Source organism: Neofelis nebulosa, chromosome 4, assembly GCF_028018385.1.
Source record: "Neofelis nebulosa isolate mNeoNeb1 chromosome 4, mNeoNeb1.pri, whole genome shotgun sequence".
Classification (NCBI taxonomy): domain Eukaryota; kingdom Metazoa; phylum Chordata; class Mammalia; order Carnivora; family Felidae; genus Neofelis; species Neofelis nebulosa.
In genome coordinates this window covers 52,036,430-52,057,598 of record NC_080785.1, presented here as the reverse complement: position 1 = coordinate 52,057,598, position 21,169 = coordinate 52,036,430, and the positions used below count along the sequence as shown (strand labels likewise).

At 42.7% G+C, this 21,169-nt stretch overlaps 2 long non-coding RNA genes across 2 annotated transcripts; one reads left to right on the top strand and one right to left on the bottom strand.

Annotated features, from left to right (window-relative positions):
- Nucleotides 1-1,513: 1,513 nt before the first annotated feature.
- On the bottom strand, nucleotides 1,514-9,575 carry LOC131509255 (uncharacterized). The gene is made up of 3 exons (XR_009260395.1): nucleotides 9,331-9,575; nucleotides 8,307-8,503; nucleotides 1,514-3,789 (listed from the first exon to the last, which is right to left on the bottom strand). It is a non-coding gene; the product is annotated as an uncharacterized LOC131509255 (long non-coding RNA).
- A 1,264-nt stretch (nucleotides 9,576-10,839) lies between these two features.
- LOC131508405 (uncharacterized) lies at nucleotides 10,840-15,765 on the top strand. Its single transcript, XR_009260000.1, has 2 exons — nucleotides 10,840-11,218; nucleotides 15,492-15,765. It is a non-coding gene; the product is annotated as an uncharacterized LOC131508405 (long non-coding RNA).
- The last annotated feature ends 5,404 nt before the right edge of the window (nucleotides 15,766-21,169 follow it).

Genomic DNA, 21,169 nt, shown 5'->3' with positions numbered 1-21,169 from the left:
AAAAATCGGTAGACAAGCGAGTAGCTATACACCCATTTGGCTGGAGCTCTGGGCCAGACCAGTGTATGAAGTTTGGACTTTGGGGACTGATTATTTCAAACATAGAAGCATAAGCTACTAGACACGTCTTCTTTGGAAATGGACTTTGGAAATACCCCCATCCTACCAACACCCTCCTAGGTCAGGAACCATTAATATAAGTAGTTGACCTGAATTCACAGTCACTGCACAAAGTCATTGGACATCAGCTGATTTCATTATCACGTATTTTTTATCTACGAAATTAAAGATTTTTTTTTTTTTTAAATATAGCTTATTGTCAAGTTAGCTAACATACAGTGTATACAGGGTGCTCTCGGCTTCAGGAGTAGATTCCTATGCTTCATTGCTTACATACAACACCTAGGGCTCATCCCAACAAATGCCCTCCTCAATGCCCATCCCCCATTTTCTCCTCCCCGCCCCCCCCCCCCCCCCCCCCCGTTAACCCTCAGTTTGTTCTCTGTATTTAAGAGTCTCTTATGGTTTGCCTCAATGAATCCAGTTTTTAATAGGCCACATTTCTTACTAAAGAAATGGAACGAGAGAGGGGCCCCTGGGTGGCTCAGTTGGTGAAGCATCCGAGAGGGCATGATCTCACAATTTGTGGGTTCGAGCCTCACATCAGGCCCTGTGCTGACAGCTCAGAGCCTGGAGCCTGCTTCGGATTCTGTGCCTCCCTTTCTCTGCCCCTCTCCTGTTCGTGCTCTGTCTTTCTCTGTCTCTCAAAAACAAATAAATGGTAAAAAAATAAAAAATAAAAAATAAAAAATAAAGGAAATGGAACTAGAGAAAAATTTTAAATACTACCAGAGAAATTGATGATGTTTAATTATCATAAATTCAAGGTACTCAGTTGATTGTCTTATGTCTCTTAGGGAAATGTGAAATCAGGCACACACAAAATAATCCAATTCTCCCCGCCCTCATGAAACCTGCCTCTGAGTATTCATTTTTATTTAATTCTCAATGGAAAAAATGTTCTCCCTGAAGGCTTGTTTGCAGTTCCTTGTAATCACGGTGGAGCTTGAGAGTCTGGGAAAGTTGGCATTCCTGGTTCTGTGAATTTGAGATCCTGGATCCTCTAAAGGTCAGGGAGAATTCTGCTCTTACTTTTGTTCTTTTTGCTTGAGGTCACTATGAAAGTGCTTGTCTCTAGTTTAACGCCCCCCCACCCCCACCATGTAGGCTTTCCAAATTTGTAATTAGTAATAACAATAACAGATTTTTTTTTAAGTTTACAACAGGGTAGAAAACACAGAATCATTACACCCATGTAAAAAAACCAACCTCCCCTTAAAAAAATAAATGCATAGAAAAAAATACAAGAAAGACACTAAAATATTTATAGCAATTTTCCCTAGTCATGGAAGATTTTACAAGTTTCTTTCTACAGCAAATCAAAATGAAATGCCATTTAACTTCATAGAGACCTTTTTTCCCCTACTATTATGAAACCAAAGAATGGAAAGTAACTAAGAGCAGTTAGTTTATTGGGTTCTACTTTTCTATGCCGAGCATCAATTTTTTGTAATAAAATGTATTTTATAATTTACATAAATTAAATTCATGAAGTAGGGCACGTTTGTCCCCTGGCCTCAATCATCTATAGGGGAGAAGGGAGGTAGGATGTTATGAACTGACTGTCCCCATGGTCACTGGTGCTGAGTGCAGTGGGACACGGGTGCTAGGTGCCAGTGTGGTGTCAGTGCTGAGCTGCGTGGTCTCTGAGGGGAATGAGTGATAAGAATATTTCCCTCCACCATTTTTAAAAGCCAAGTTCCTGATTTACACAGAGAATGAGGGGTTGTGGCGGGGGAGGGGGGGTGGTGGTGGTGAGTTTACCATATCACATTTTCACATTTTCATCTATCATAATTTTAGATCTTTACGTTTCTGGAGTTGGTGATGGATAGCCTCCAAACACATAAACACTCCCCACCTGTACAAAATGCACCAGGGACTTTGCTGTCATAAAGGCAAGACCAAGGTAGGAGTGAATCAAATTCTAAAACCCCCTCCTTAGGAGAAATAAGACCCAAGATCGGCTGTGGCCACGGAAGGTGACAGTTTCTGGATGCTGTTAGTTTGCAGCAAATTGAAGTTTTGTAGTCTTATCTATTACCAGAAAAGCCCTCTTAAAAAAAACAACAACAAAAAAAACCCCAACAACAACAACAAAAAATGTAGCCAGTGGGGGAGAAAGCAGGAGCCCCATCGTCTCATTTTTAACTAGGACCAGCTGAAAAATGAAGGCAAGCCCCACACAAACCATCTTATGTCTGCCAATTCATTTCCTGGCCCCAAAAGGAAAAAAAAAAAAAAATCCAAACCCTCGTGTTTCCTCTCAAGCAGGCCAAACATGGCAAAGCACCAGGGGAATTCTGAATGGAATCAATTGCACTTGTTACTAACTGAGTTTTCTTTTATTCTTATATTACCAAGGGCTGGATACTCAGCTGCAAGCAATTATAATGAAGAGTTACTGAGTAATGGTTTCCAGATTGCTCCATGATGGGGCATTAATTGAAAGGGACAATTTAAGAGCTTAGGCCATGTAAATGCATTTCTTATTCTGTCAGATTGAGAAATTTCTGGATGCAAAAGGCTGAAATGCTCAGAACTGATAAAGACTTAATAACGCCCATTTAAACCAGCATTTTCAAAATGAGTTTCATGTTTTTAAGAGAACAAATATAAAACGGTGAACCTGTGGGCTTGTTCATTCAATCAGGAAAATATTCTAAATAGCATATTTGCATGCTGCACTCAGAGGCATATACAATATATAAAATGATACTTGATTAGTCTATTGCTGCATTGCAAAGCCAGTTCAGTTTTCAAACTTATTTTTCAGGTTGCATGCTATTATAATGCATGTTAAGCTCTGTGTGTGTGTATATATACTTTAAAATTCTAAACAGCATTTAAAAACACATAAATGAGTTTTATGAGTTTTACATGCACATGATTTAAAATTTGAAACAACATTTAGACAGATTTGCATGCATATGAAAATGGACCTCCACAGAAATTACTTACCAAGTCCATATCAGCTTCATTTTATCTTTTTTAAAGTAGATTTTTATTTCCCTGAACCCCATTAAACAGAAGAATTTTCAAAGAGGTTCTCTGACATGTAGCAATAAGGACAAATATCAGAAGAGAATAGGAAAGTTAAAGCCAGACAAGTTAGAAAAAACTCCACCCCTTGAAAATAAGAGTGGTGATAGCTTTTAAGGTCTAATTTCAGACTTCTGCATTAGTACCAGTTTTATTTTTGAAAAGGAAAAAAGGAGAAAGGGAGAGAAATGAAGGAATAGATAGAAAAATAGGAAATAGCTGATAGATGATAGATAGATGATCGATAAATGACAGGTGATAGATTTGTTAGAGAGAGAGAGAGAGAGAAATGATAGATAGATAGATAGGTGGATGGATGATCAGTGATCCAGAGACAGATTGATAGAAACAGAAGCAGATACATTTCAGGACTTAAATTCGAAGTTGAAGGTGAAAGAAGCAACATGGCCACCACTTTCTCATTCTGTTGTCTACAGCCGAACTGCCATCTGAAAGTTGAACTTTCACCCTTCCTTCTACCTTAAGCCTCTCTCTTTCCCGTGTCTGGCTTTGTGCAGGGTATCTGTGGTGCTGATGGTGAGCTTCCCCTGGAGACTTGATGCAAACCATGACATGGAAGGCAAAATAGGCAGGAGAAGTTGTCACCATGGGTAAATTAATGGCGTCCTATCAAAAAATGAGAGGAAAGGACCTCATTATTATTATTATTGTTACATTACCCATTTTCACTCATTCATTCAACAAGCTATGATGTGACTTTCCCTCCCATCTACCACGTCAAATGCTAGCTAAGCCAAAAACCAAGATGAAAACATCTAACCCATTCACAGGCACACTGTGGATTATTGGTCCATTGATAGATTACTGCTTGGCTCAAAATCTTCTTTCTTACTGGATTAGTCATTCACAGGATGAAAGCCCTGGATTAATATCTGACTCTTCACTTCCCTTGGCTATTTGGTGACAGTAGTGAAAAATCTGGTCTTTTCTGCAGCTCTAAAGTCAAGGCCAAACCCCAGTAGAATGCCCCCGGACAGCAGTCCTCGCGCCAAGACGCCTGAAGTCAAAAACAAAACTACTTGAATGGCCGATGGTCGGTCTGGTTCAGGGGTTACGAACCTTCATAAGTATTAATCTAAATTGATTATTCACATGGAACTGTCAAGGATCCAAGATGAGACAGAGGAAAGTGTATTTTTTTGGCCACAAAATAAAACAGGGTGCCACGCATTTACATGGCTACTGTTACCAAATAGCATTGCCTAAAATGGTTTCCTTTTATCAAAGAAACAACAACAAAAAAAAAACAACAAAAACCTACACTATGTATCTGCCCTTTATTTTGCTATCCTTTCTTCTTCTTAAGTTTTTTCAGTCACTGAAAAATCTGAAATTTTAATTGTAAGGTTCAAAACCCCATTATTGTCTCTAAGATTTGAAGAGAAAAGGTCTCTTTTTAAACATCCTGAATTTAAGAATAAACAAACTCAATAGGAAGATGTAGACAGTTCTTCTCAGCTGCTCTTGTGATTTCTCATGTTGTGGATTGTACTGATAAATTATCCTAAATCACATCGTAATTTCGCCTAAGAAATGTAAGCCTCGTGGAATATGGTTAAAATATAAAAGGGACAATTCATGCAGCCACTTACCGGGCTGTGGCAATTCCTAGTAGCAGCCAAACACCTGAACAAACCCAGTGGATTCCGGGTCAGATGGTTCGGATAACAGCAGATGTGGGCGAGATTGATTTGGTGAAATAATTCACTTACCATGCAGGTTAACAAGTGTCTTTATTCTCAGTACTCCACATAACCGGAGGAAAGACAGTGAGGACACATTCTCTTTTGATAACGTAGTTTATTCTGAAGAAAAGTGTCGGAACCAGCACATGCAAGTACCCCCCACTTTTCGAAAGTTTACGTTACACGACGTTACTTTAACAAAAGACCGACATTAGTACCTGTCGTCACTAACTGAAAAAATCCAAAGAGGATTTTCACGTTTATTTTTTAAAAAAGGCGGGAGGGGAGCAAAAATAGCATTCAGTGCTGGTTTTGCAGGGAGCTAGAAGCAGAGGCGGCGTGCACCCCCAGCAGCGAGAATGGTCCCACCAAACTCCTTCCTGAGAAGCACACTCAGCATCTCAGCAGCAAGCCGCCACAGCTTTGAACTGTGTCTGTGAGCATCTGTGCTTTCTCTTGATTTATTTTGTGTATAGTTAGCAAGATGTGTCCCAAGGTATCAGAAAAGCCTAAGAGAGGTTATATTTTGGGTCTGGGAATGCTCAAAAAATGTTTTCATATAAATTAATGGTAATTGCTTATTCGCTTTATGACATCTCAGCTTATAAAGGGTTTCATAGGAACGTGTTTTCAGGTAGCAGGGCGGGGCGGGGTGGGGGTGGGGGTGGGGAACCTATAAATGCAGAATTGAACCACGTATGCACATGACTATTACCCAGAAGGGCTATCACCATAACCTTGGATCCAGGGCACATTCTGATTTCAATAGCTTACAGAAAAAAAACTCATCTTGATTTGTAGGTGTGAGTGAAAGGCTTGGAAGTTGATTTAGAGGGGTTGATTTTTTTTTTTTTTAACTGCTTCAAAGTTGCTAAAATGTAGATAGTGTGCTGTTGAATACACCTGATTTGCCGCGTGACCAAGAATCCAGAGTCGACAAGTTCATCCTTATGCTAAGCAGCTTTGCTTGAATCAGTACCTGGAAAAACTAGGAGAATTCCTGTGTTTACATACTCCTTTCAAGCAGGGCAGGAGCAACATTTGAGAGGGATTAGCAATCAAAAATTGAAAATCTACCATCACTACACGAGCCTGCCTTTTCATTTTGGACAGATCATAAAACACATAACATGGGCCAGACCCTAGTCCAGCAAACGCTCGAATCCTAATTTTCAAAAATAGCTTTTATATGCAATTGCTCTCTTTTCAATAAAACAAAGATTTGTTTATAGCTACAATTTAATTAAGAACCTTTTGGAAGAGGAAGATCTGGAAACCAGGGATCTCATTTTTTTCCTCTTTTTTTTTTTTTCCACCAGAGTTGTTTGTTTATTGGTTTAATTTTCCCTGAAGTAAAAATACACTTTGAAATGTAACATGTCATTATGTAATTTGTAGTAACAAAGTGCAGGCCCTTGCACACGACAGCAAACAGGACCACTCCGGCTCGCAGACAGTCCCCACATCCACTCCTCCCTCCCCATCTGATTAACAGCCTGTGTAAACATTCAGCCAACCAGAACACTGGCCAGTGCAAAATTTGGTCAGCCATAAAACTGCCAGCCAAGCACACACATGAGGGGTTTATACAGAAATCTTAATTTGGGGGAAATGATCAAAACTAAGACGACATGGCCCCAAAGGAGATAGGGAAGGGCTGACCTTTATTTTCATTAATCCCTCCCTCCCCCCTGATACAGAGAGGGATGATATCACCACCAAGGTGAAATGCAGAAGAAAATGGCCCCAAAATGCAGGGTTGTAGAGGGAATCATCAGAAGCTCAACCCCCTTAGGGAAAATCTAGGAGGAAAAAAAAAATAAGCTTCTGTTTTAAGGAGAAATTTTAACTTATCTGAGTTGTTTGACAAAGGTCCTGTTTTGACATATCCAGAATGGATTCCCCCCACCAGCGTGTTTTCTATTGGTGCAGGGAAAACTAATACGTATTCTAATTGTGTAGAAATTAATGGAATTGATAGACAAAGGGGTGTTTTGTGAGCTTTTTTTTTTTCCTACCCACAAATCTCATTGCTCTTGGCAAAAGACTTTAGACCCTTCACATAATGGAAAATTCAAAATGTCCAATGTAAAAATAAATAAATAAATAAATAAATAAGAAGAAACTGACTTATTTAATTTTTTTTTTTTTTTTTTTTTTTTTTTTTTTTGAGAATACCCATAGGGAGGGGCACCTGGGTGGCTCAGTTGAGCGTCTGACTTCGGCTCAGGTCATGATCTCACGGTTCATGGGTTCGAGCCCCGCATCAGGCTCTGTGCTGACTGCTTGCTCAGAGCCTGGAGCCTGCCTCAGATTCTGTGTCTCCTTCTCTCTCTGCCCCTCCCCAACTTGTGCTCTGTCTCTCAAAAATAAATAAATGTAAATAAATAAATAAATAAATAAATAAATAAACGAATACCCTTGGGCACCTGGGTGACTCAGTCAGTTAGGTTTCTGACTTCGGCCCAGGTCATGATCTCACAGTTCGTGAGTTCGAGCCCCGTGCCAGGCTCTGTGTTGACAGCTCACAGCCTGGAGCCTGCTTCAGATTCTGTGCCTCCCTCTCTCTCTGCCCCTCCCCTGCTTGCACACTCTCTCTCAAAAATAAATAAAGATTAAAAAAAAATTTTTTTTTTTTAATTTAAAGAATACCCTTGCAAGATGGCTAACATTTTTTCTGGCTTAGGGCAGTATTTCATAGCTCACTTTGGAGGCTACACTACACCTAATTTTTAACAAAATTGAGTCTTTTTTTTAAATTCGCCTTTTTAGAAACTACACGGGTGGTAATGGCACTGATGGAATTACCTATAACAAAAGCATTAGTCTGGTTCCTTCTCCTTAATGGCTCTTGGGTTACTGGTTATTATGGGGAACTGGCCTTCCCTGTAATTCCTTACAATTTTCACCTTTGTTCTAGCCTTGCTCCTCAATTTTGAATTTCTATTTTGCTTGGAAAACAAGTATGGCCAGCCAGTTTATGATGCTCTCTAGGATTTTTCTGCTGCTTCTTTGGTATATCTAATCACGCTCACAAGTGTTGACTTTTGCCTTTCATAAGAATCTCCATATTTCACTGTGGGTGGTTTCATGATAAAGAAATTAATAACTACATGTAATGTAAGCTCCAAATAGAATCAGAAACTATATAGACTTGGTGAGCATTTTTTTTTTCCAGACACTGGGTGAAGCATTTTCCATTTCATTTAATTACTCACAAAACCCTATGAGTTGGGCAGGAGTATTACTCCCTTTTCATACAGATTGAGTCTAACTGCGATATAAAGAGTTTCAGTAATTTGCCCCAAGTCAGGCAGCCAGAGAACAGCTGAGCTGGAATAGTGGCCCCGAACAGCCTAATGGAAGTCCCTGTCTACTTCCTACTTCCTCTCCCCGGTGTGACAGTATTGCCTTGGTCATGAGGCAGCTCTGTCTCACCCCTGAGAGTCACTGCAAAGAGGCAGATGGGTGCCCTCCATGATGCTTTCTCGTAGGCAGTAGGCGAGGCAGCCTGGTGCATTGAAGGAGCACCTGTCTCAGAGTTTGAAAGCCATGATTCCTTTACAAGCTCAGGCACAGATTAATTGTACCTTAGAAAGGTTTCCTCTCACATCTCTCAGTGTCTGTTTCCTCATCTGTGAAAAGGAGAGAAGCTTTTGTGAGATTTAAACAAAATAACATTTTTGTGATGCCGAACAGAAGGTTTATCAGCTCTTACTTTCTCCCTCCCACTCTCATCTGCTTACATCATCTTGTGAGAGGCTTTAGTCATCATAACTCTACTAAACAATTTACAAAATTCCATTCCTGGATTGTCGCTGGATGGAGTTTCCTATCTTAAGGAAAAAAGTTTCAACAGAAATGTTTTGTTACATTTTTGTTAAACTCATTGCTTCACTGAACTGCATGCGCTCTAACTCTGAAAAGCAAGTTTGGTTTTCTATTCCAAGTGAGTTACCAGGAGGCAGTCCTGCCTTTACTCCAAAAACCAGCAAGATAATTTCTAACATTCAACATTCAGGAATGTTCGTTTCAAAAGCATATGGTCCCTGCATGCAGGCAACTGTTTTGTCAACAGGTGACAGAAGATCAGAGATGTTAAAGAAGCCTCCTCTCTGATGGAACATTCACCAGCTCGTGGTTATTGGACCTTCTCCGTTACAATCTGCCTTCAACCAGTTCTTTCAGTGTTGGAATAAAGGCAAGTGAGGATAAATTATGACGCGAAAGACTTCAGATAGTGACCCCAAACACTCTTCCAATTCTGTGAGCTATTTAACCTTAATCTACCTTGAAAACCACAATAGGTTTCCATCTTCTTGGGATGACAGAAGCCAAGAGGACAGTCTAAATGACCTTTTGAGGCTTACTTGTCTCTTTCAAAACATTTCAGTTTCCCCCACTTCATCCCGCCCTCCACCACCAGCCACCCGATGAGCACTTGCATAGAGTAAAACCTTACGTGCTTCCAATGATAAATTAGTTGTCAATACACAGAGAAGTCACTTTTTCCGAAGTCGCCTGGAGTAGAGGCACATCCTACTTCCTCTCAAAGGCCCCAGAGCTACCTGCGCATTGGCATATGCACAGAAAAACACGTTTGGTCACATATTTGAGCTGCGTTAATCTGTTGAAAGGAGGATAGATTCTTAAATGGAGCTTTAAATAACCCTCCCCTTTGAGATCATCAACGCTCCCAGCTGGGTCTTTGTGTGAGATGAAATGATTTACAGAATCGGGCCTGGAAAAATTGGAGGGCAACTCCGAAAGGCAAGAGCACGTTGTGGTAGATCATTCATGCTGCCAGGGAAACTTGTGGTCTCCAAGCTACTATGAGACATGGCTCTCGATCCAGGGCAGAGGACTCATCAAAAAGGCAGGAGGTATGCTGGCTGCACAGAGGGCCGGGGGGTGGGGGTGGGGGGGGGGGTGGGGGGGGGGGTTGTTGGCAGGGCGTTTCCACCCCAAACGCAGACAGAGTCCTGGAAGGACACTCACATAAACAAAGCAGAGAGACAGCTTCAGCTCTGCAGCGAGGCTCCCCCTTTCCCAGATCAAAGCCCGCGCCAGGGAGACAGCTCCGCGGAACACAGTGTCCTTTCTGGAACATCCAACTCCGGGGGAGAGACTTGAACTGGAGCCACCACCTTGCCACCTGTAGCCAATGCCACTCTCCCGGGGTGGGGGGCCTGCCACGGCTCAAACAGCAGAAAATCAATGAAAAGATAAGACAACACGGGGAGAGGAGGTTCTACCTCAAGCTGTCGAAAGCTCAGATCAGCTAGTTTGAGAAAAAATTGCATCCAGCCAACCCTAACAGTCCATGGAGTGTAAAAAGGGGATGAAAATCAGGACAGGGTCATGGTTAAGAACACAAATTCCAAAACCAAGTTGTTTGCTTTGGCGCTCCATTCTGTCACTTGCTAGATGTGCAAGCTTGACCACTGGACTCCTCTATGCCTTGGTTTCCTCACCTGCAAAATGGACCTAATAGCACCTACACGTAGGATTTAATGAGTGACGGGCCCCTAAGAAAGCTCTAAAAGGGTCGCAATTATTATTTGAAGTCACACAGTCCTGGGTTTGAACAGGTTCTGCTGCTTAGTAGTTTTGTGAACTTGGGGAAACAACACACATCGGGGACAACTTACCCACCTGTAAAATGGATTTTAATACCACCCTGGCCGTGTTGCCATGGGATTTGATTTTACATGGCACACAGTAAGCATTCAGAAAATGTCACCTCTGATTATTGTAATCTGTCCTGTTTTCCAGCCCAGGCAGCCCACAGGATTCCTTAGATGGGAAGGATCACAGCCGGTAAACCTTAGAATCCTCTTAAACTCCCAAAGCTTTATCCATATGCAAAAGAGATACATCCCTGGGGATGACTGGGTCCTGGATGTTTAAGATACACAACTAATTTTATTTTAAGAGAGAAAAAGGAACCTGGAAGTGTTCCCAAATTTAACATCTGCAAGCAGAGGGGATGACGAAATGCATTAGTACTGAAGAATAACGTTCTCCCATCTTCTCGGAAAACATCTGGGGTATCACCCTCCCCTCCACTCATCCCCCCACCTCCCACCACAAAGCTGGTTCTTGGCTGACAGTTTATCAGAGATAAATGGAAACACCTGGGATCCAGATAAGGCCAACTGAGTGTGATCAGCTGAGGAGCCCTTGGGGACATATGCCACTCAGTATTTCTTTTTCCACCCCAGGCAGGTTGGGGACGTGATCTAGCCTGTGACTGAAGGCGAGGCTCACTTTCACATTCATTCTTTCCTTCATTCATTCCAAACAACCTCCAGAGGTCAGAGGTCAGCCAGTTCAGCTTCCTGCCTGAGGTAGGTCAACCCTGAAACCACCAGGTAAGTTAGATGCTTATTGATCCTGCTTTGAACCATTTCCACAAAAAGACACTGAGGCGCTAACTCTCCATTTTGTTCCAATCTGATCACCTTTTCCTTTATCAAACCAAGCCCTCTCTGGCTACAGAGATGTACGGCCTAATGTAATCTTTCATGCCCTCTGGTCATTCAAACAAATATTTTTGTTGCCATCGCTACCTTCCTGAACTTAAAAAACTTTAAATCTGCCTTGTTTCCCCTGTCTCTACATCGGGCTAGACTAAACAGTCCTGTCTCCTTTAACCTTTCTTCAGAGGTCCTACTTGCCTTCCCTTTAATTAGCTTATTCCTTTTCTCTCAACTCATTCCAGCTTCTACACATCATTTAGAGGCTGAAACCTGACACAGACCTCTAATACTTGACAACAGACCTAGCTGCTGTTAAAGTGAGAGGGTTTCAGTGTGTGCTTTAGCACAACCACTATCTGGAAGTATGATCCCTAAGCAAGTTGCATAATGTTTCTGGGCCTCAGTTACTTTAATTGTGAGGTTGTTCCAATCATAAAGAACAGGGATTGTGAACATGGCATTGAGGAGACAAACCAGCAGCCAACAGAGACTTTCTAAAAGAGCTGAATTCAGAAAGACACATAGGGGTGTACTGGGTAAAAAAGGAAAAGAGAAGAAAGCAATCCTACCAGAGGCAACTACCTGTGCAAAAGTCCTGGGGCCCAAACTCCTATGAACCAGTATGACTGGATCCTAGAGAACAGGGAAGGGGGTCATGAAATGAGGAAATTAAGGTGAAGGAGGCAGACACCAGGGCCTTGTTAGCCATGATAAGGATTTTAGTCTATCCTAAAGGCACCGGGGAGATGATACACTTATAAACGGCACATTTGGTACAATTTTGAAAAACAGTGGCTACGGAACGGATTGAACACAGAGAAGACATGGTGTGAATAGAAGACTTTGGAAGTAATCTAGGACTGGAAGTGTGAGAAATTGGACCATGGCGGCAACGTGAAGATGAAGAGGCATGGACAGATTTGGAAATGAGAATCAATAACCCTTACTGATGCAGTGGATATGGCGATGAGGGAGAAAGAGGTGTCAGGGATGGCTGCCAATGTCTGCTTGCTCATCTTTGGATGGCGGTGCTGTGTATTGAGAGCAGGAATGCTGGGGGAGGTGAGGGTTTGAGGGAAAAGGTATGAGTTCAGTTTTTGGCCACGTGGAGTTTGAAGTGCTGTGAGATGGCCAAGTCAAGATGTTGAATAGGCAAATGGATTTATGGCTGGGAGCTCTGGGGAGAGCCTAGGCTGGATATATAGATTTAAGAGTCATCAGCATATAGATAATAATTAAAACCATAAGCATGGACAAGCTCACAGACGGAGGCTGTAGGATGGGAAGAACAGGACACTGGAGCAAGCCTTGAACTTTTCCAATATTTAACAGTCAGTAAAATGGAAGATGAGCCAGGAAAAAGACGGAGGAGAATCCCCAGAGGTAGGAGAAAATGAGGAGCGTGTTAGCTCATGGAACCCAAAAGAAGAGGGTGTTTTGAGAAGAAGGGCATGTCGACAGCAAGGCTGTTACATTTCCTTGTCTTTAATGACATAATCCAGGTGACATTCTCATCAAACTGTCATGTATGTGTGCAGTGCTGGGTTTTTCCAACTTGGAATTTTGCCATTTTTCCTATGCACACTGTGGCTTGTTGTTGGGTGCTGTGACCACACTTTCTATCCCATGGGACTAGTATAGAACACTGGTTACATCTCATTTATCCCAAAGCTTCTGCTATCCAGAATTAAGGAGGAAAAAAACACCTGAAAAACTTAATGATTATTACTCAACTCTATCCACTAATATTTGTGCATTTACAAATAGGAGCCCTTACTTAGCTTTCACTTAGAACTTTTATTTTATAAATTCTGAAGAAGTTGATATTTGGTTTCTCAGACCACAGTGAAACGGAAAGAACCTCGTGGAGAGGAGCTAGGGTGGAGGAAGACAGGAAGATCACAGAGGCACGCAAAAGTCATTACGGTACAGTCAGCCCTCCTTAGGAAGTAGATTAAAATGTACAAAGGTAAGCAAAAGTACAAAACGTCACAGCAATCTGAGTTCCTGTCGTGAGGCATAAATACACCCTACTCCTCAGTAATCCTTGGAGAAACATCACACTATAATGCCTGATAATTACAGAGTTATTACATAAATTTTAAATAAATGTTTGCTACATCAAAATAGAAATTAAAAAAAAAAACAACCTATCGTGTGCTGTTCCATATTCTTCTGTCCCTTGTATTTGCTACAAACTGGTAGTTAGAGCTGAAGGATCAATGGGATTCCAGTTGAAATTTTTGGTAAGCATTCATCACAGGAGGTGATGGGAACCTCAGGTTATTGTGAGATGTTAGGATTGGTCTGTTAGGATTGGTCTGATGTCAACCTGGACATCCATTTCGAAGTTCCTGCTGGCCTCTCACGTGATGGTTTTACAACCATTGATTCTCATGGCCTGGATTTGTTATTTCATTAGGAGTCGAAAAATCCAGAATGCGGCAAGCTCTACAGCACCAATCACCTAGTGTCTTCAACAAATTGCAAAGAGAAAAGGGGTGAGGGGGAGCCACAGATTAAAAGAGACACAACAACCAAATGTGGTGTAAAGGCTTTGTCCTGCTTATTAGTAAATAAATGTTTATGAGTCAACTGGGGACATTTTAACACTGACCAGAAATGTGATCCTATTAAGGGATTGTTATTTTCAGGCATGGAAACGACGTTGTAATGACATATTTTTAAAAGCTGCTGTTAATCGAGATAGGACTGGAGTATCTATGGATGTAATGATACGATGTCTGGTATTTGCTTCAGAATAATCCAGGGGATGGGGCAAGGGGCCATGGATGTGCACGCAGCGGGCCTGTGGAGGGATGAACCCATCAGCCCTCGCGGCGGAAGCTGGATGATGGGAGCCTGCGGGCTCATGTGCCCTGCTCTCTACTTTCTATCAATGCTTGAAACGTTCCTTTTAAAAAACTTAAACGTAGGGGGAGAAAAGTCATTTCTTTTACACCTTGTTATTTTGGAAGAAACTATTTCTAAAAAGCCTTCTCCTGCAGGGCAGAGGAAACAGATAATTTGGCGCGTCTGAAGAGGTGTGCCTGGCATAATGGAGGTGTGACTACTGTTATCTCCTTACTGAAACACCAAAGTGAAACCAGCAGCAGGGAAGAAATCACTCCACACCCCACACCATGGCAGCTTAGAAAGCTTCACTGTTTCAGTCAGACACTATTTCTTTTTTTTTTTTTTTTAATGATTTATTTTGAGAGAGAGAGAGAGAGAGTGAGAGGGGCAGAGCAAGAGGGAGAGAGAGAATCCCAAGCAGGTTCCGTGCTGTCAGCACACAGCCCAACCTGGGGCTCAATCCCACGAACCATGAGATAGTGACCTGAGCTGAAATCAAGAGTCGGTCACTCAGCCCACTAAGCCCCCAGGCACCCCAGAAACGATTCCTACTTGGAGACACTTCCAGACTTCAGTTCAGGCTGCAAAACTCTGTGACCCTCAGCAGGCTGACTCAGTACTGTGGCTGAAGGGGGGTGCTCTGAGCCTCTGTGTCCCATGTTTCAAGTCCGATTCTCTTACCTCTCTCCCTCCTCTGCTCCCTGTTCGTCTGCCACAGAGAAGTCACCATTGGTTGGCTAACTTGGTGGTGGCAATGAGTAGCAGGGGAAGCTGGTGGCTGGGGGGTGACCGGTTCAGAGACTGCCCAGGATCCATGTAAGTGTTTTACACCCCCTTACGTGGATTTTCACCTATCCTGTTCCCTGACTTCAAGAAGCCCACCACCCACTGAAATCCTACTCATCTTTTAAGAACCATTTTAAACGTCATCAGACTCACAGATCTTTTTCCAGCGTGCTCATCAAAGCTAAGGGACCCTTCCTCTAATCCCCCCGGCTTTTTGCTTGTAGACCTTATACAATATGTTTAGATATCTAGAGCTCTGACCACGTGGTTAACCTCTGACGGCTGGAATGTGTCTCCTCCGCTTGTATATCCGTCCCTAAGTCACGCCCTGTCCCCACCCGTTGTCTCCCATGCAGTGGCCCCAGCACAGATGAGCTCACCCGTGGCCTCGCAAGCCTCCTCCACCACCCATCTCTAATTTTCCATCCCCTCTGCCTCCTTCCCGCTACCCCTCCTTTTCCTTACTGCCCCTTCCTACACTGCCTCTCTCTTCCCCCAGGTTGAGAAGCGAAAGCATCAGAGAAGAGGAGGATCGATTTCACACCAGGGCCTCAGGCTGTATGGGTGGATTCCCTGTGCCAGACCGTTTGTCTGGCAACTGCAGAACTAGAAAAGAAATCTCGGCCCTACCCAGGAGTCTCAGAGCTCCCACCGCCTCATGCGCCCATCACAGCTTTTTGGATCGACAGCCCCCTCTTTCAGTCAATAGGAGCTTTGTGAGCTAAACAACAGATGCCACAGGGCCTAGAAGGCAAATAAATATGGTTATTCAACGTTCTATCACACTGTGTATAATTCAGGAAATTCAATTATGGTTTCCCCGGCAACGGTAACACAACTTCAGGCCGGGTGCACAGGCCTTGTTTTCTGGTGCACAGGGGTTGACCCTGACCCCTTCACACGTCGGAGACAATGCAATCTGGCAGACTTACAATTGCTATTGGAAACCTAACTGGGTCCTCCTAATGCCAGCGCTTACAAATTTAAAGCTGTTTTTCAGCAGTTGGTTATAAAGACTTAAAAAAAAAAAAAAAAAAGCACTAACATAATCTAGACACATTTAAGTGTGGAATGATTAAGCAACAGGGGCACAACTCCAGAATCTGGAGAGATCTGAGGCATGAAAAGGCAGAGCAAGACTTTCTTAGAATGAGAATTGTCAGTATTGGACCTGCCTACTGTCCAGAGCACGGGTTATAGCCTGATCTACGGTGTCCCTAAAGAGAGACCAGTGCCATTGTGGTTGGGAGCAGGATTCTGGTGCCAACTTGGTTAACCAGTCTTCTGAGTAGCTTTATGACCTTAGGCAAGGTATTTACCTTTTCTGTGCCTCAGTTTCCCCATCCATGCAGTGGGGATGATGACATTGGTGACTATAGGGTTATTCAGTTAGTTTGGCTTTGGAGCAGAGAGTATTATTGGACCTCTTGGCAGGATTTACTAATGACAGCACTTGCTATTTTTCACGACCCCACTTGTAATTCTGTGCCTGAGCCAAGATCAGAATTGGGACATGTTACATATGTACTACCTTGAGTTGGTTCTTTTTTATTTTCCTAGCAAACCGTATTTCTTTTTCCACTCCTCACTCCTCCATGAACTTTAATTAAGCCCTCTCCCATCTAGAGAGCAAGACAAGGGTTCAGTTTTGTTTTTGAAAAGACTCACAAGCTTGTATGGCAGCAGGTTTTTCCACAGTTTGACAGTTTCAGTTCAGCTCGGTGCCGCTGATTTATAAGACACTGAGCTCATTGGCTTTATCCTCTGTTCTCCCCCAGCCATTTCTCAATCGAGCCACACTGGCTGGAAACATCTGAGAAAGAAATTTACTGAGAGATGCACAAACAGCCTATTCACATTTCATAATTTTCAGGAGCCTTCCCCAGAGGACTCAGTGGTAGCCTGTTAACACACGTGCAACCCTGGCCAGTGTCCTTGCACCCCGTCACCCCACTCACTGGTTCAGACAGTCCCCCGGTCCCCTCCAAACTCGGCTTCTTTGACTCTAATGCTAAGTGTTGGAGCTAACACAGCACATGCTGTTCTCAAATCTTGCCCAGCCTTGCCTGTGACAGCAGGATTAGACAGGGAAATATGGACGGAAGGCACCCAATGGATTTAGTGATTTAATTGTCTGAGCACTTAAAAATTCAGGATTAATGCCCCTTTAAGTGTGGCTGCTTCTTTCTCATTAACAGGAAGCTGTTTAAAATAATTCACTTGAATAAAGACCTAATGGGGGCTCAGAAGAATGTCTTTGCATGACTCATCTACCTCCTTTCTTCTCTCTAGCCAGCCCCTCTCCCCTGACCAATTTGGTCTTCTCATAGAGAATCTCTAATCTGAAATTGGTGTTTCCCACTAAGCTCTCCATTTGTGCTTGAAGTAATTTGCAGTGGCCACGTTCTGCATCTTGTTCTCAGACGTGTCTTGGTCAATTAGTGCAATGTCACAGCCATGTGTAGTTATTCTAACTCCAGCTGTGAGCTGTTAATAATAAACTTACCCACAGGACAATCATGCCATATGGTTGATGGTCAATCAAGACTAAAATATGCATTAAGAAAAAAAAAATGCTCCTGTCAACAGCGAGGGGGTGTAGGTCATTGGTTAAGGATGCTGGCTTGCAAGAACCAAGTTTGGGTTAATAGTGTATCACCGGCACCCTTACCTTGCTCCTACTCTATGATATTTGTCCTGAGACACAAAGGCATGGTAACTAAAATGACACAGCTGGAATCAGAAGACAAGTAGACAAAACATGGTGAGATGTATAATATAGGTTGGGGAATAGGGATTTGTTGAAAAGAAACATAGCTCAGATTCTTTACTAGGAAAAGGAGACAGATCTGCATTTCGGTCATGGGAAATGATTTGTATGCTACAAGACAAATTCTATTTAATGGGGGTTTGGAGGCAAATAAAAACAAACTGATTTGTGGCAAACGAGTGAAGGAGGAACAATAACCCACTTGGGTGATTCCAATTAACTTCCTGCACAGGACTGAAGGGCTTTAGGTTATTTGGGTTTGGTTTTGAATTTGGGGTTTGGGGCAGAGTGTGGGGAGGGGAGATGTTGGAGGCTCTTGGCAAATAGCTTAACCTTGACCTGTGCTCCTAGTCATAGCTACCCCAGTAGAAAAGCAAATGGCAATGCCAGTAAAGTATCTACTTGTTTCGATGGCAAAACCAATACTTAGGCATCTCTATGTCAGTTTCACCGGAAACGAAGAAGGACCAGAGTAGAATGGTGTCCCATAAGCAAAAAGCCATGCCAATTGCTTTATTCAATTCAGCTGAGTTTTAGTCTGTGGGCTTGTTTACATAACCAGTTCTTAATACAACATCTACCATGAATTCTTAATAATACACCAGGGGCCAGACCCAATCTCTACACCATAGCAGTTTTGAGTTAACATGTTTAAACTGGAAACCCAGGTTAAATCAGGTCAAAGTGTCCTTTGAATTTAAACACTCCCCCACCACCTCCTAAGAAAGAGTCTCCTCCCCGCCCCCACCTTACTTTCTTTCTTTTTTTTTTTTTTTTACTCCTGGTCAAGAAGTGAAATAAATCCATTCCTGTGAGGCTCCTTTTCTATAAAAAGGAGGAAGTATTTTTCCACACTAAGAAGACCTTCCAATTGTCATTCAAAGGGTAGTCCTCCAAAGGGATCCTTAGCCTTGAGTAATGGAGGGAAGAGAATAAAAGAACGCTAGCTGCAAACTCTCATATACCCCCCATCCAAGATGGTTGTCCCCTTAGTCTTTCAAAAATAGTTTGGATGCCCAAGAAGAGTGTCTTCATGCAGCCCCAGCAAAAATGGTGTTTAGAGATTAGCTGGACCAGGATTCCACAAACACAGGGGTTGTTGTTATGTAACCTCACCAATTTAATATCAAAAGGAATGCAGTTTGAAAACCCTGCCCCTGGCCCTGTTCGTGTCAAAGGGGTTAAGTACCACACCACCCCCGCCCCCCCCCCCACACACACATTCTAGTTTAGAGACATGACATGGACACACACAGCAGAGAATCCAGAGGAGAAATCAGTTCTGCATTTGGAGGTGATGAGAACAATGGTAAGGAAGAGGAGGAAACGGAGAGCATCATCATTTACTGAGGTGTCAGGAAGTATTCTGGGCACTTTACATAGATCTGTGCAGCAATCTGCAATGTTGATAGACCCATTTTACAGATGCAAAAACTGAACTCCACGAAGTAACTCGCTTAAGTAAGGCAGTGGAGCTAGGATTCAAACCACATCCCCCTGACTGTTCTTCTCTGTGTTGAGGGGATGCTTCATTGAAGAGGCAGGATGTGAAGGAGACTAGAAGGGTGAGTAAGGTTCAGATTGGCAGACCTGAGGGTCTCACCTATTCTAAATAGGATAAAGAGGTGGGAATAAAGGAACAGATGCTGGAATGGGTATGTCATAGTAGAGATGTTCAGAGTTGAAACAGAGGGGCCTTGGAGGTTTACAGGGTTTACACAGGGCAGGAACTGCTGGAAAGTGATTGGACCCAAACATTGACAAACGCAATCACTTTTAGGAATACATCTTGCAAAGGCTTGACATGTGAGGTCAAATCCATGTGAAAGGAGTGTACCACAGTAAAAATGTTACTGTTATGGCAGCTTTATTCAGAGTAGCCAAAACTTGCAAGCAACCGAGGTAAATGGGTAAACATCCAGACAATGGAATATCATTCAACACTAAAGAGAAATGAGCTCTTTTTTTTTTACATTTATTTATTTTTGAGAGAGAGAGAGAGAGAGAGAGAGAGAGAGAGCACAAGTGGGGGAGGGGCAGAGAGAGGAGGGAGACGCAGAATCCGAAGCAGGCTCCAGACTCTGAGCTGTCAGCACAGAGCCCGACGCGGGGCTTGAACTCCCGAACCGAGAGATCATGACCTCAGCTGAAGTCGGACGCTTAACTGACTGAGCCACCCAGGTGCCCCAAGAGAGATGAGCTCTTAAGCCACCAGAGGACATGGAGAACCGTTAAATGCATATTGCTGAGTGAAAGAAGCCAATCTGAAAGGCTACATGTGGTATGATTCCAACTATACGAATGTTGGAAAAGGCAAAATCATGGACAGAGTTTAGTGGTTGCCAGGGTTTGAGGAAGGGGGTGGGGAGGATGAATAGTGGTGCACAAGGCATCTTTAGGGTAGTGAAACCCTTCTATATGATATCGTAATGGTAGATACAGGTGACTATACTTCTATCAAAATCCATAGAATGTATAACATAAAGAGTGAACGCTAATATAAACTACGGACTTGAGTTAACAATAACATATCAATACTGACTCACCATCGCAACAAATATTCCACACTAATGCAAGATGGTATTTTTCCCCCAAGATTAACTTTTATTTATTTTTTTCAGAATTTTAAAAAAAATTTTTTAATATGAAATTTATTGTCAAATTGGTTTCCATACAACACCCAGTGCTCCTCCCACCAGGTGCCCTCCTCAATCCCCATCACCCACTTTCCCCTCCCTCTCACCCCCCATCAACCCTCAGTTTATTCTCAGTTTTTAAAAGTCTCTTATGGTTTGGCTCCCTCCCTCTCTAACTTTTTTTTTTCCTTCTCCTCCCCCATGGTCTTCTGTTAAGTTTCTCAGGATCCACATAAGAGTGAAAATATATGGTATCTGTCTTTCTCTGTATGACTTATTTCACTTAGCATAACCCTCTCCAGTTCCAGCCACATTGCTACAAAAGGCCAGATTTCATTCTTTGTCATTGCCAAGTAGTACTCCATTGTGTATATAAACCACAATTTCTTTATCCATTCATCAGTTGATGGACATTTAGGCTCTTTCCATAATTTGGCTATTGTTGAGAGTGCTGCTATAAACATTGGGGTACAAGTGCCCCTATGCATCAGCACTCCTGTATCCCTGGGGTAAATTCCCAGCAGTGCTATTGCTGGGTCATAGGGTAGGTCTATTTTTAATTTTTTAAGGAACCTCCACACTGTTACAAGATGGTATTTTAAAAATCGGGGAAATTGGGAGTAGGTGGAAGAGAGGGCTTATGGGAAACCTCTGTAGTTTTTCCTCAGTCTTTTTTCCTGACCTAAAACTACCGAAAAACCAAAAACAAAACACAAGATTACCAGACTAGGCCCAGATCCTAGACGTGGCCCTGTTACTAACCAGCTCTTA